Source organism: Pristiophorus japonicus, chromosome 8 (genome assembly GCF_044704955.1).
Source record: "Pristiophorus japonicus isolate sPriJap1 chromosome 8, sPriJap1.hap1, whole genome shotgun sequence".
Classification (NCBI taxonomy): domain Eukaryota; kingdom Metazoa; phylum Chordata; class Chondrichthyes; family Pristiophoridae; genus Pristiophorus; species Pristiophorus japonicus.
This window is the reverse complement of record NC_091984.1, coordinates 10,808,863-10,822,926: the sequence shown is the minus strand read 5'-3', so window position 1 is coordinate 10,822,926 and position 14,064 is coordinate 10,808,863.

Here is a 14,064-nt window from a genome sequence, read left to right as displayed (position 1 = left end):
GAACATTTTAAACGACAGCAAAGAATGACTAAGAAAGCAATAAAGAAAGGAAAGATAGATTACGAAAGTAAACTTGCGCAAAACATAAAAACAGATAGTAAAAGCTTTTACAGATATATAATACGTAAAAGAGTGACAAAAGTAAATGTTGGTCCCTTCGAAGATGAGAAGGGGGATTTAATAATGGGAAATGTGGAAATGGCTGAGACATTAAACAATTATTTTGCTTCGGTCTTCACAGTGGAAGATACAAAAACTATGCCAAAAATTGTTGGTTACAGGAATGTGGGAAGGGAGGACCTTGAGACAATCACTATCACTAGGGGGGTGGTGCTGGACAGGCTAATGGGACTCAAGGTAGACAAGTCCCCTGGTCCTGATGAAATGTATCCCAGGGTATTAAAAGAGACAGCGGAAGTTATAGCAGATACATTCGTTATAATCTACCAAAATTCTCTGGACTCTGGGGAGGTACCAGTGGATCGGAAAGCAGCTAATGTAATGCCTCTGTTTAAAAAAGGGGGCAGACAAAAGGCAGGTAACTATAGGCCGGTTAGTTTAACATCTGTAGTGGGGAAAATGCTTGAAACTATCATTAAGGAAGAAATAGCGGGACATCTAGATAGGAATAGTGCAATCAATCAGATGCAACATGGATTCATGAAGGGGAAATCATGACTAATTGACTGGAATTCTTTGAGGATATAACGAGCATGGTGGATAGAGGTGTACCGATGGATGTGGTGTATTTAGATTTCCAAAAGGCATTCGATAAGGTGCCACACAAAAGATTACTGCAGAAGATAAAGACACACGGAGTCAGAGGAAATGTATTAGCATGGATAGAGAATTGGCTGGCTGACAGAAAGCAGAGAGTCGGGATAAATGGGTCCTTTTCGGGTTGGAAATCGGTGGTTAGTGGTGTGCCACAGGGATCAGTGCTGGGACCACAACTGTTTACAATATACATAGATGACCTGGAAGAGGGGGCAGAGTGTAGTGTAACAAAATTTGCAGATGACACAAAGATTAGTGGGAAAGCGGGCTGTGTAGAGGACACAGAGAGGCTGCAAAGAGATTTAGATAGGTTAAGCGAATGGGCTAAGGTTTGGCAGATGGAAAGTGTGAGGTTATCCACCTTGGAAAAAAAAACAGTAAAAGGGAATATTATTTGAATGGGGAGAAATTACAACATGCTGTGGTGCAGAGGGACCTGGGGGTCCTTGTGCATGAATCCCAAAAAGTTAGTTTGCAGGTGCAGCAGGTAATCAGGAAGGCGAATGGAATGTTGGCCTTCATTGCGAGAGGGATGGAGTACAAAAGCAGGGAGGTCCTGCTGCAACTGTACAGGGTATTGGTGAGGCCGCACCTGGAGTACTGCGTGCAGTTTTGGTCACCTTACTTAAGGAAGGATATACTGACTTTGGAGGGGGTACAGAGACGATTCACTAGGCTGATTCCGGAGATGAGGGTTACCTTATGATGATAGATTGAGTAGACTGGGTCTTTACTCGTTGGAGTTCAGAAGGATGAGAGGTGATCTTATAGAAACATTTAAAATAATGAAAGGGATAGACAAGATAGAGGCAGAGAGGTTGTTTACACTGGTCGGGGAGACTAGAACTAGGGGGCACAGGCTCAAAATACGGAGGAGCCAATTTAAAACCGAGTTGAGAAGGAATTTCTTCTCCCAGAGGGTTGTGAATCTGGAATTCTCTGTCCAGGGAAGCAGTTGAGGCTAGCTCATTGAATGTATTCAAATCACAGATAGATAGATTTTTAACCAATAAGGGAATTAAGGGTTATGGAGAGCGGGCGGGTAAGTGGAGCTGAGTCCACGGCCAGATCAGCCATGATCTTGTTGAGTGGCGGAGCAGGCTCGAGATGGCCTACTCCTGTTCCTAATTCTTATGTACCATGACACCCAAGTCTCGTTGCACCTCCCCTTTTCCTAATCTGCCGCCATTCAGATAATATTCTGCCTTTGTGTTTTTGCCACCAAATTGGATAACCTCACATTTATCCTCATTATACTGCATCTGCCATGCATTTGCCCACTCACCTAACCTGTCCAAGTCACCCTGCAGCCTCTTAGCGTCCTCCTCACAGCTCACACCGCCATCCAGCTTAGTGTTATCTGCAAACTTGGAGGTATTACACTCAATTCCTTCATCTAAATCATTGATGTATATTGTAAAGAGCTGGGGTCCCAGAACTGAGCCCTGCGCACCCCACTAGTCACCGCCTGCTATTCTGAAAAGGACCCGTTTATCACGACTCTCTGCTTCCTGTCTGCCAACCAGTTCTCTATCCACATCAGTACATTACCCCCAATACCATGTGCTTTAATTTTGCATACCAATCTCTTGTGTGGGACCTTGTCAAAAGCCTTTTGAAAGTCCAAATACACCACATCCACTGGTTCTCCCTTGTCCACTCTACTAGTTATATCCTCAAAAAATTCTAGAAGATTTGTCAAGCATGATTTCCCTTTCACAAATCCATGCTGACTTGGACCAATCTTGTCGTTGCTTTCCAATGAGCTGTTATTTCATCCTTAATGATTGATTCCAACATTTTCTCCACTACTGATGTCAGGCTAACTGGTCTATAATTACCCGTTTTCTCTCTCCCTCCTTTTTTAAAAAGTGGTGTTACATTAGCTACCCTCCAGTCCATAGGAACTGATCCAGAGTCGATAGATGGTTGGAAAATGATCACCAATGCATCCACTATTTTTAGGGTCACTTCTTTAAGTACTCTGGGATGAAGACTATCAGACCCTGGGGATTTATCGGCCTTCAATCCCATCAATTTCCCGAACATAATTTCCCGCTGAATGAGGATTTTCTTCAGTTTCTCCATGCGAATCCATGCTCACACTTTCTGGCAATCTATTCCAACTCTATGCTTTCTTATTTTGTACTGGTGCCCTGTAGTCCTCCCCTCCTCCATACAACTGAAATAACCTGGCCACATGAACAGAATCTATTCCCTTCATCATTTTAAAGACCTCAATCATATCTCCTGGATGTGTACGTGTCTCCAATGGGAAAATACCCAGTTCCCTAAGCCTGTCCTGATGACTAGGAACCCCATAGCCTTGGTATTATATAGAATTACATAGAAGTTATAACATGGAAAGAAGTTGTTTGGCTAAACTAGTCTGTGTTGGTCTTGAGCCACCACATGAGCTGCAGTTCTAGCCAAATGTCGTTGCTCTGTTGCCATTTCCCTTTATCTTCCTTTCCTTCAACAACAACACGTTGCATTGATATAGCACCTTTAACACAATATAATGTTCCAAGGTGAATCACAGGAGCGTTATCAAACAAAAATTTAACACTGAGCCACATAAGGTGATATTAGGATTGGTGACCAAAAGCTTGGTCAAAGAGATAGGTTTTGAGGAATGTCTTAAAGTAGAGAGAGGCAGAGAGGCAGAAAGGTTTAGCGAAGGGAATTTCAGAGTTTAGGGCCTAGGCAAGGCTGACAATGGTGGAGCGCCAAAGATCGGAGCTACGAAAGTCCCCAGAATTAAAGGAATGTCGAGTTCTTGGAGGGTTGTAGAGCTGGAGGAGCTTACAGACATAGGGAGGGTCGATGCCATGGAGGGATTTAAATGTAAGGATGAGAATTTTAAATTTGAAGCGGTGCTGGACTGGAAGCCAATGCATGTTCATCAATCTATTGAATAGATTGGGCCTATACTCTCTGGAGTTTAGAAGAGAGATGATCTCATTGAAACATATAAGATTCTGAGGGGGATTGACAGGGTAGATGCTGAGAGGTTGTTTCCCCTGGCTGGAGAGTCTAGAACTAGGGGGCATAGTCTCAGGATAAGGGGTCGGCCATTTAAGACTGAGATGAGGAGGAATTTCTTCACTAGGAGGGTTGTGAATCTTTGGAATTCTCTACCCAAAAAGACTGTGGATGCTCAGTCATTGAGTATATTCAAGGCTGAGATAGATTTTGGACTCTGGGAGAATCAAGGGATATGAAGATCAGTTGACAAAATGGAGTTGAGGTCGAAAGTCAACCATGATCCTATTGAATGGCGGAGCAGGCTCAAATTGTTGTATGGCCTACTCCTGCTCCTAAATCTTGTTCTTATGAGCACAGGGATGATGAGTGAACGGGACTTGGTGCGAGTTAGGATATGGTCAGCAGAGTTTTGGATGAGCTGAAGTTTATGGAGGGAGGAAGAGAGTATTAGAATATTCAAGTCTGGAGGGTTTCAGCAGCAGATGGGCTGAGGTAGGGGCAGAGATGGGTGATATTACAAAGGTAGAAGTAGAGGCGGTGTTGGTGATGGAGAGGATATGGGGTCAGAAGCTCAGTTTAGGTACACATAAGAACCACCTATCTGGCCTATTCCTAAATATTAACACAGTCTCTGCTTCAATCACTAACTCTGATAGTGTACTCCATAGCCTTATAAAAAAGCTTGTTGCTCTCTGGCCTAAACCTATATCTGTGTCCCCTCATTCTAGAACCATTAATCACAGTCTGTTTCTATCTACTCTACCCAAATTCATCATCATTTTAAATTTCAAATCACCCTGTAATATCCAATGCTGTAATGAAAGACCTCTGGATTTTTCAATTTCATCATTCTGTTAACTCTTTTCTGGAACTTCCCCCAGCCCTCAATTCCCCCCGCGCCCCCTGCCCTCCCCTCCCCCGCACCCTCCGCAGCCCCCGAATCATGTGAGAGGACTAAAACTGAACACGGTGTTTTATTTGCAGTTGTAGCAAGGTCTGCTGATGGTTTAGTATCGTATTTCTAGTTTTGTATTTAAATGTCCAAGCTATACACCATAGACTGTAAAATAATGATTAGTTCCAGCTGCAATGGTCCCAGTTGTTGAGCTCTCAGTCAGGGAGTACTTTCCACAGACTGCTTGCTGGTTAACTGCACTGCATTTTAGCCCATGAGAGATGGCCATTCCATTCATAACCCACTAGGTGGTGCTTTTGCATTCACAACTATATTATGGCAGCCAGTTACACTCACTTCTACACTGAGTATATTCCTGAAGATTATCTATCTAATGCTTCGATAGCATGAATTATTTTTGGCAACCAGCCTCTCTTACTATGGTATTTTACATTGATGAATCCCACATGACATAGGCTTCTTTACAGCCTTAGTAGGTTCCGATTCAATTATCAGCAATTCCTTAACATAATGGCCCGGAATTTGCCGTAAGTGGTCAGCGAATGGCACTCACCGTTAGTTAGTCTTGCCCTTGCCCGTTTAACCTCCATGATGTTTTGTGCTGCAAGTTGCTGGAAGCGTGAGATGGGAACAGGACATCAGGGAGCTGAGTGAACAGGGAAAGCAACTGTGTATCTCCTTAACCAATCAGATTGAAGAAATTAACAGCGCAAAGACTGAGAAAGTGGTGTTCCCCAGGGGTCGGTACTAGGGCCACTGCTTTTCTTGATACATATTAATGACTTGGACTTGGGTGTACAGGGCATAATTTCAAAATTTGCAGATGACACAAAACTTAGAAGTATAGTGGAAGTGAGGAGGATAGTGATAGACTTCAAGAAGATATAGATAGGGCGGTGAAATGGGTGGATATGTAGCAGATGAAATTTAACGCAGAAAAGTGTGAAGTGATACATTTTGGTAGGAAGAATGAGAAGAGGCCACGTAAACCAAAAGGTACAATTCTAAAGAGACTTGGAGGTATAGGGGCACAAATCGTTGAAGGTGACAGGTCAGGTTTGGAAAGCGGTTAAAAAAGCAGACAGCATAATGGGCTTCATAAATAGCGGCACAGAGTACAAAAGCAATGAAGTTATGAAAAACCTTTATAAAACATTGGTTTGGCCTCAACTCGAGTATTGTGTCCAATTCTGGTCACCGCACTTTAGGAAGGATGTGAAGGCCTTAGAGAGGGCGCAAAAAAGATTGACAAGAATGATTCCAGGGACGAGGGTACTTCAGTGACGTGGATAGACTGGAGAAGCTGGGGTTGTTCTCCTGGGAGCAGAGAAGGTTGAGAGGAGATTTGACAGAGGTGTTCAAATCATGAGGCGTCTGAACAGAGTAGATAGAGAGAACCTGTTCCCATTGGTGGAACGGTCGAGAACCAAAGGACACAGATTTAAAGTGATTGGCAAAAGAACCAAAGGTGACATGAGGAAAAACATTTTTACGCAGCGAGTGATTAGGATCTGGAATGCACGGTCTGAAAGAGAGGTGGAGGCAGGCTCAATTGTGACTTTCAAAGGGAAATTGGATAAGGACCTGAAAGAAAAAAATTTGCAGAGCTACAAGGAAAGGATGGGAGAGTGAGACTTGCAGAGAGCCATCACAGGCTCGACGGGTCCAAAGGCCTCCTTCTATGCTGTAACGATTCTATGATTCTAAGAAACTATCAATTAGGAGTGGGTGAATTCAATATCAAGGCAGGTACAGAAAGAGAAACAAAGAGAGGGAAAGAAAGATTGGATTAAGAGATAGAAAAAAAAGACAGATAAAGTAAAAAAATAAATTTTTAAAATTTATTTTAAAAAATTTCCAATAACAATTAAAATCTGAAGGAATGAAACTCCACACTTGCAACAGTTCATTTTCAGTGTCAGAGAGGTTGACTGGCAGTAATTAACACTTATCACGTTTGTAGTGTATGAAATGATACAATGAACTCCGTACTGTGAGCCAGTGACTAGGCGTAACCTGGTCAGTCTTCAATGGCTTCCAGAAGTGAAGATACAAAGGTGTAGTTCAGGTTATATACCGGGTCCAGCACGAGTGTACCTATGGTCCTAGGGCCTCCGACGGTAGTGCCACCTGTTGATGGGCAGACCTTATGTACATACATTACATCATTCCCCCACCGCCACCGTCCCCCCTCCCCAGTTCTTGGCACAAGTCCATATTACAAGTTCAGACGGTCCGGAGCCCTTCGCTCCCTGGTTGACCGTCTCAGCACAATCCCAATGCTTTCTGAGTCTCTCATGACTTGGGGCTGGGCGTTGACCACAATGGGTTCTTCTGATGGCTGGACGTGAGTTGGTTGGTCGTCTAAGCTTGTGGTGTCTTCTTCCAACTGTTCCGGTTCGTCAGTGTGTCTTAGCTTGATTTGATCAATTTGTTTCCTGCACATCTGCCCATTCTTGAGCTTAACCAGATACACTCGGTTACCCTCCTTAGCCGTAACATTGCCCGAGAGCCACTTGGGCCCTTGACCATGGTTAAGTACATACACTGGGTAATTTACAGATAGGTCGCGTGACACTGTGGCGTGGTCGTGATATCACTGCTGGCGTTGATGTTGGGTTTCGACATGATCGTTAAGGTCAGGAATGGACTTGAGAGCCTGGTTTTGAGGCCTCTCTTCATCAATAGTTCTGCAGGCGGGACCCTGGTGAGCGTGTGTGGCCTTGTCCTGTAACTGAGCAGTATGCATGACAGGCGTGTGTGCAAGGACCCGTGAGTTACGCGTTTCAGGCTCTGCTTGATGGTTTGAACTGCCTGCTCCGCTTGACCATTGGACGCGGGTTTGAATGGGGCTGACCTCACGTTGTGTTGCGTTGCGTTTCGTGAATTCTTGAAACTCCAGGCTTGTGAAACGCGGTCCGTTGTCGCTGACAACGATGTCTGGCAGACCATGTGTGGCAAACATGGCTCTCAGTTTCTCAATGGTGGCAGTGGAAGTGCTGCATGACATGATCACACATTCTATCTGTTGTGTATCTGTAAAGCATGCACTCCCATGTTCTGCATCCCCTGAAGTCCCAAGGGATCCCAGCATCTCTTGGGAGCATTGTATATAAGCCGGCCCCTAAGGCCTGTTCCTCACTCTGGAGTGTCTTATTAAAGACTGAGGTCACTGTTACTTTAACCTCCCTGTGTGCAGCCTCATCTGTGTTAGGAACACAATAACTGGCGACGAGAATACGAATCCAACGCAAAGCTGTGGCAAACTGTGGGCATCCTGGAGAAGTTCTCGGAGGGTGAGGACTGGGAAGCCTATGTCGAATGGCTAGACCAGTACTTTGTAGCCAACAAGCTGGACGGAGAAGGAAGAGCTGCAAAAAGGAGAACGGTGTTCCTCACGGTCTGTGGGGCACCGACCTACAGCCTTATGAAGAATCTTCTGGCTCCAGTGAAACCCATAGATAAGTCATATGAGGAGCTGTGTACACTGGTTCGGGAGCATCTTAACCCGAGGGAGAGCGTGCTGATGGCGAGGTATCGGTTCTACACGTGCCAGCGATCTGAAGGTCAGGAAGTGGCGAGCTACGTCGCCGAGCTAAAGCGACTTGCAGGACAATGTGAGTTTGATCGCTACCTGGAGCAAATGCTCAGAGACTTTTTTGTACTGGGCATTGGCCACGAGACCATCCTACGAAAACTTTTGACTGTAGAGACACCGACCCCCTGCAAGACCATTGCGATAGCACAGGCATTTGTGTCCACCAGTGATAACACCAAACAAATCTCTCAGCACACAAGTGCTAGCAATGTTCATAAATTAACTGGAACTGTATTTGCGAGCAGAACCCACGAGTCTGCAACTGCCAGCAGGCCTCAGGTGACCCAGATGACTCAGAGTCCCCAACAAAGGATGAATGCAAGGCAATTCACACCTTGTTGGCGTTGTGGAGGCTTCCATTCAACCTATTCATGCCGCTTCAAAATCCGCTGGAACTGGGATGACATCCGAGCGCTATCACATGTCGATGAGGCCTCATGTACCCAGGTTCTGAACAAATTTCCTTCCCTTTTTGAGCCAGGCATTGGAAACTTTTCCAGGGCAAAGGTGCGGATCCACTTGGTCCCAGAGGCACGACCCATTCACCACAAGGCGCGAGCGGTACCTCACACGATGTGGGAGAGAGTGGAAATCGAGCTGGACAGGCTGCAACGCAATGGCATCAACTCCCCAGTGGAATTCAGCGAGTGGGCCAGCCCGATTATTCCAGTACTCAAAAGTGATGGCATGGTCAGGATTTGCAACGATTATAAAGTAACTATTAATCGTTTCTCGCTACAGGACCAATACCTGCTACCTAAGGCAGACGACCTATTTGCGACACTGGCAGGAGGCAAGACGTTCACCAAGCTCGACCTGACTTCGGCCTACATGACGCACGAGCTGGAGGAGTCTTCGAAGGGCCTCACCTGCATCAACACGCACAACGGACTGTTCATCTACAACAGATGCCCGTTTGAAATTCGGTCGGCTGCAGCGATCTTCCAGAGAAACATGGAGAGCCTACTCAAGTCGGTACCATACACGGTGGTCTTTCAGGACAACATATTGGTCACGGGTCCGGACACCGTCGAGCACCTACAAAACCTGGAGGAAGTCCTCCAGCGACTGGATCGCGTAGGGCTGCGGCTGAAGAGCTCAAAATGCATCTTCATGGCAACAGAAGTGGAGTTTTTGAGGAGAAAGATCGCGGCAGACGGCATTCGTCCCACAGACGCCAAGACAGAGGCTATCAGGAACGCGCTCAGGCCACAGAACGTCACGGAGCTGCGGTCGTTCCTGGGACTCCTCAACTATTTTGGTAACTTCCTACCGGGGTTAAGCACCCTCTTAGAGCCCCTACATGTTTATTGCACAAAGGTGAGAACTGGGAATGGAGAAAAAAACAAGTAATTGCTTTTCAGAAAGCCAGAAACATTTTATGCTCCAACAAGCTGCTTGTATTGTATAACCCGTGTAAAAGACTTGTGCTAGCATGTGACGCGTCGTAGTACGGAGTCGGGTGTGTATTACAACAAGCTAATGTTGCGGGGAAGTTGCAACCTGTCGCCTATGCTTCCAGGAGCTTGTCTAAGGCCGAGAGGGCCTACAGCATGATTGAGAAAGAGGCATTAGCATGTATGTTCGGGGTAAAGAAAATGCATCAGTGCCTGTTTGGCCTCAAATTTGAGCTGGAAACCGATCACAAGCCCCTCACATCGCTGAAAACAAGGGGATAAATACTAATGTCTCAGCCCACATACAAAGGTGGGCACTCGCGCTATCAGAGTATAACTATACCATCCGCCACAGGCCAGGTACCGAGAACTATGCGGATGCTCTCAGTCGGCTACCATTGCCCACCACGGGGGTGGAAATGGTGCAGCCTGCAAACTTATTGATGGTGGCGCAGCCCGCAGACTTGTTGATGGTCATGGAAGCATTTAAAAATGATAAATCACCTGTCACGGCCCGCCAGTTTAGGACTTGGACCAGCCAAGATCCTCTGCTGTCCCTAGTAAAAAACTGTGTACTGCATGGGAGCTGGGCCAGCATCCCCGTTGAAATGCAAGAGCTAATCAAGCCATTCCAGCGGCGAAAGGATGAGCTGTCCACTTGGGCAGAGTGCCTGTTGTGGGGTAACCGCGTAGTGCTACCAAAAAAGGGCAGGGAGACGTTCATCTCGGATCTCCACAGCACACACCTGGGTATAATAATGATGAAAGCGATAGCCAGATTCCCACATGTGGTGGCCCGGTATCGACTCTGACTTCGAGTCCTGTATACGGCAATGCAGCATATGTGCTCAGTTGAGCAACGCGCCCAGAAAGGCACCACTAAGCTTGAGGTCCTGGCCCTCCAGACCATGGTCGAGGATCCATGTCGTCTATGTGGGCCCGTTTCTTGGTAAAATGTTCCTGGTGGTGGTGGATGCTTTTTCAAAATGGATTGAATGTGAAATAATGTCGGGAAGCACCGCCACCGCCATCATTGAAAGCCTGAGGGCTATGTTTGCCACCCATGGCCTGCCTGACATACTGGTCAGTGACAACGGGCCATGTTTCACCAGTGCCGAATTTAAAGAATTCATGATCTGCAATGGGATCAAACATGTCACCTCGGCCCTGTTTAAACTAGCCTCCAATGGGCAGGCAGAGCGGGCAGTACAAACCATCAAACAGAGCCTTAAACGAGTCACAGAAGGCTCACTCCAAACCCGCCTGTCCCGAGTACTGCTCAGCTACCGCACGAGACCCCACTCACTCACAGGGGTGCCCTCGGCTGAGCTACTCATGAAAAGGACACTTAAAACCAGACTATCGCTGGTTCACCCCAACCTGCATGATCAGGTAGAGAGCAGGTGGCAGCAACAAAATGTAAACGATGGTCGCGCCATTGTGTCATGGGAAATTGATCTAAATGTCCCCGTGTATGTGCTAAACTATGGACATGGTCCCAAGTGGATCGCAGGCACGGTGATAGCTAAAGAAGGGAATAGGGTGTTTGTAGTCAAATTAGACAATGGACAAAGTTGCAGAAAGCACCTGGACCAAACGAGGCTGCGGTTCACAGACTGCCCTGAACAACCCACAGCAGACACCACCTTTTTCGAGCCCACAACACACACCCAAAGGATCAACAACACCACACCGGACCAGGAAATCGAACCCATCATGCCCAACAGCCCAGCAAGGCCAGGCTCACCCAGCAGCCCTGCAGGGCCAACAACACACCAGCCCAGCGAGGGCACAGCCAACACACCAGAACAGACATTTGTACCGAGGCAGTCCACCAAGCAAAGAAAAGCTTCCGACCGCCTCACCGTGTAAATAGTTTTCACTTTGACTTTGGGGGGAGGAGTGATGTTGTGTATCTGTAAAGCATGCACTCCCATGTTCCGCCACCAGGGAACTCATCCCCTGAAGTCCCAAGGGATCCCAGCATCTCTTGTGAGCACTGTATATAAGCCGTCCCCTAAGGCCTGTTCCTCACTCTCGAGTGTCTTATTAAAGACTGAGGTCACTGTTACTTTAACCTCATTGTGTGCAGCCTCATCTGTGTTAGGAACACAATGCGCTCCATTTGGAGTATGCATCCACCACAACAAGAAACATTTTACCGAGGAAGGGGCCCACAAAGTTGATGTGGAGTCTAGACCACGGTTTGGATAGCCATGACCACAAACTGAGCGGAGCTTCCTTTGGGGCATTGCTGAACTGCATGCAAGTGCCGCACTGATGCACGCATGACTCTAAGTCTGAGTCAATGCCAGACCACCAAACATGGAACCTGCCAATGGCTTTCACCATGACAATACCGGGATGCGTACTATGTAACTCCCGTACAAATCTCGCCCTGCCTTTCTTGGGCATTACAACACAATTACCCCACAGTAAACAGTCAGACTTGATGGAAAGCTCATCTTTGCGACAGCTGTACGGTATGGTTTCAGCACCCATTTCCTTGGGGATGGTCGACCAGTCCCCGTTAAGAATGCAATGTTTTACAACCGACAGGGTCGGATCCTGGCTGGTCCAGGGCTTAACTTGTTGAGCAGTGACAGGCGACCCTTCACTCTCAAAGGCATCCATGACTATGAGTAGTTCTGCCGGCATTGGCGTTTCCACCTCCGGTGTGGGCAACGGTAACCGGCTCAATGCATCAGCGCAGTTGTCGCTGCCTGGTCTATGGCGAATGACATAATCATAGGCAGATAATGTCAGTGCCCACCTCTGGATGTGGGACGACGCGTTGGTATTGATACCTTTATGTTCCGAGAATAACGATATAAGCGGCTTGTGATCGGTTTCCAACTTGAAGCGAAGCCCACACAGGTACTGGTGCATTTTTTTTAACCCCATAAACACATGCTAAAACCTCTTTCTCTACCATGCCGTAGGCTCATTCCGCCTTGGACAGAGTTCGAGACGCTTTTGCAACTGGTGTAGTTTGCCTGACTCATTGGCTTGCTGAAATACTCAGCCGACCCCATAGGACGATGCATCACAGGTCAAAACTAGACGCTTGCATGGGTCATACAGTACCAGTAGCTTGTGGGAACACAACAGATTTTTAGCCTTCTCAGATGATGACCTTGCTGAAGTCCGGCATCTTCACAGCCAACAGCTTACTTAAAAATCACCTCGTGGTTGACCCCGATCATGAAAAAGTCACACAGCATATCTTCCAACGCAGGCCCAAATTTGCAAGGCCCTGCAAGACGTCTCAGGTCGGCAACATATGCCGCTACGTCCTGGCCTTCTGGACAAACGTGCATATAGAAGCGATATCCAGATATGAGGATTCCTTCCATGGGTTCCCAGACTAGAGCACACAGTTCTTTGTAATCCTTTTCTGTGTGAAGAGTGGGTGAGAGCAGACTCTTGATGAGTGCATAGATCGCGGGGCCATAGACGGTGAGAAGAACTGCCCTGTCCATCTCTGCATCCTTGTCTTTGTTTAGGTCGTTTGTCACGAAATACTGGTCAAGACGATCCGTGAAATCTTTTCAATCCTCTCCCTCATTGAATCGCTCGAGAATTCCAACAGTACTCGATCGTGCTGTGCTCGCCATACTTTTGCGTGGGTTCGTATTTGCCTCATCACCAGTTGTGGTGTATGAAATGATACAATGAACTCCGTACTGTGAGCCTGTGACTAGGTGTAACCTGGTCAGTCTTTAATGGCTTCCAGGAGTGAAGATACAAAGGTGAAGTTCAGGTGATATACCGGGCCCAGCCCGAATGTACCTATGACCCTAGGACCTTCGATGGTAGGGCCCCCTGTTGGTGGGAAGACCTTATGTACATACATTATAACGTTGAAAGTGTACTTGGACTGAAATGGACAAAACTTAACTCTCTATGGCGAGTTTGGTTTCTATCAAAGTGCAAGTACAGAAACTTCATGCGGTTCAATGCACTTGAATGAGGAGCCAGACAGCGAGATGCCGTTTTCACGAAGCTAAGGGCTGAGTGACACATCTCCGACAGCAACTTTTCAATTTCCCATTTAATCGCACATCTGCCGCTCACCTGACATTGCTGTGACATTTGCACTTAAAACACAGTGAGCACCATTAGCCTCACCATTATGTTAACAGCAAGTTTTGGGCCATGCATGTATCTGATACTTGTCAGATGTAACTAGAGTGGTTGCCTGTGCAAATATAAACATAAAGATTGGTTCTCATAGATTCCCCTTTGGGTTGCTTCTTAAAGGCACTGTCTAACTGAGCCAGCCAGATTTGATTCCCAGTCTGTGCTGAGCTAAGTAATCTCAGCCAGGGCAGAGGTGGTCAAGCTACAATCAGCCTCAATGTCCCGGAGCTGGGAAGAGTAAAATC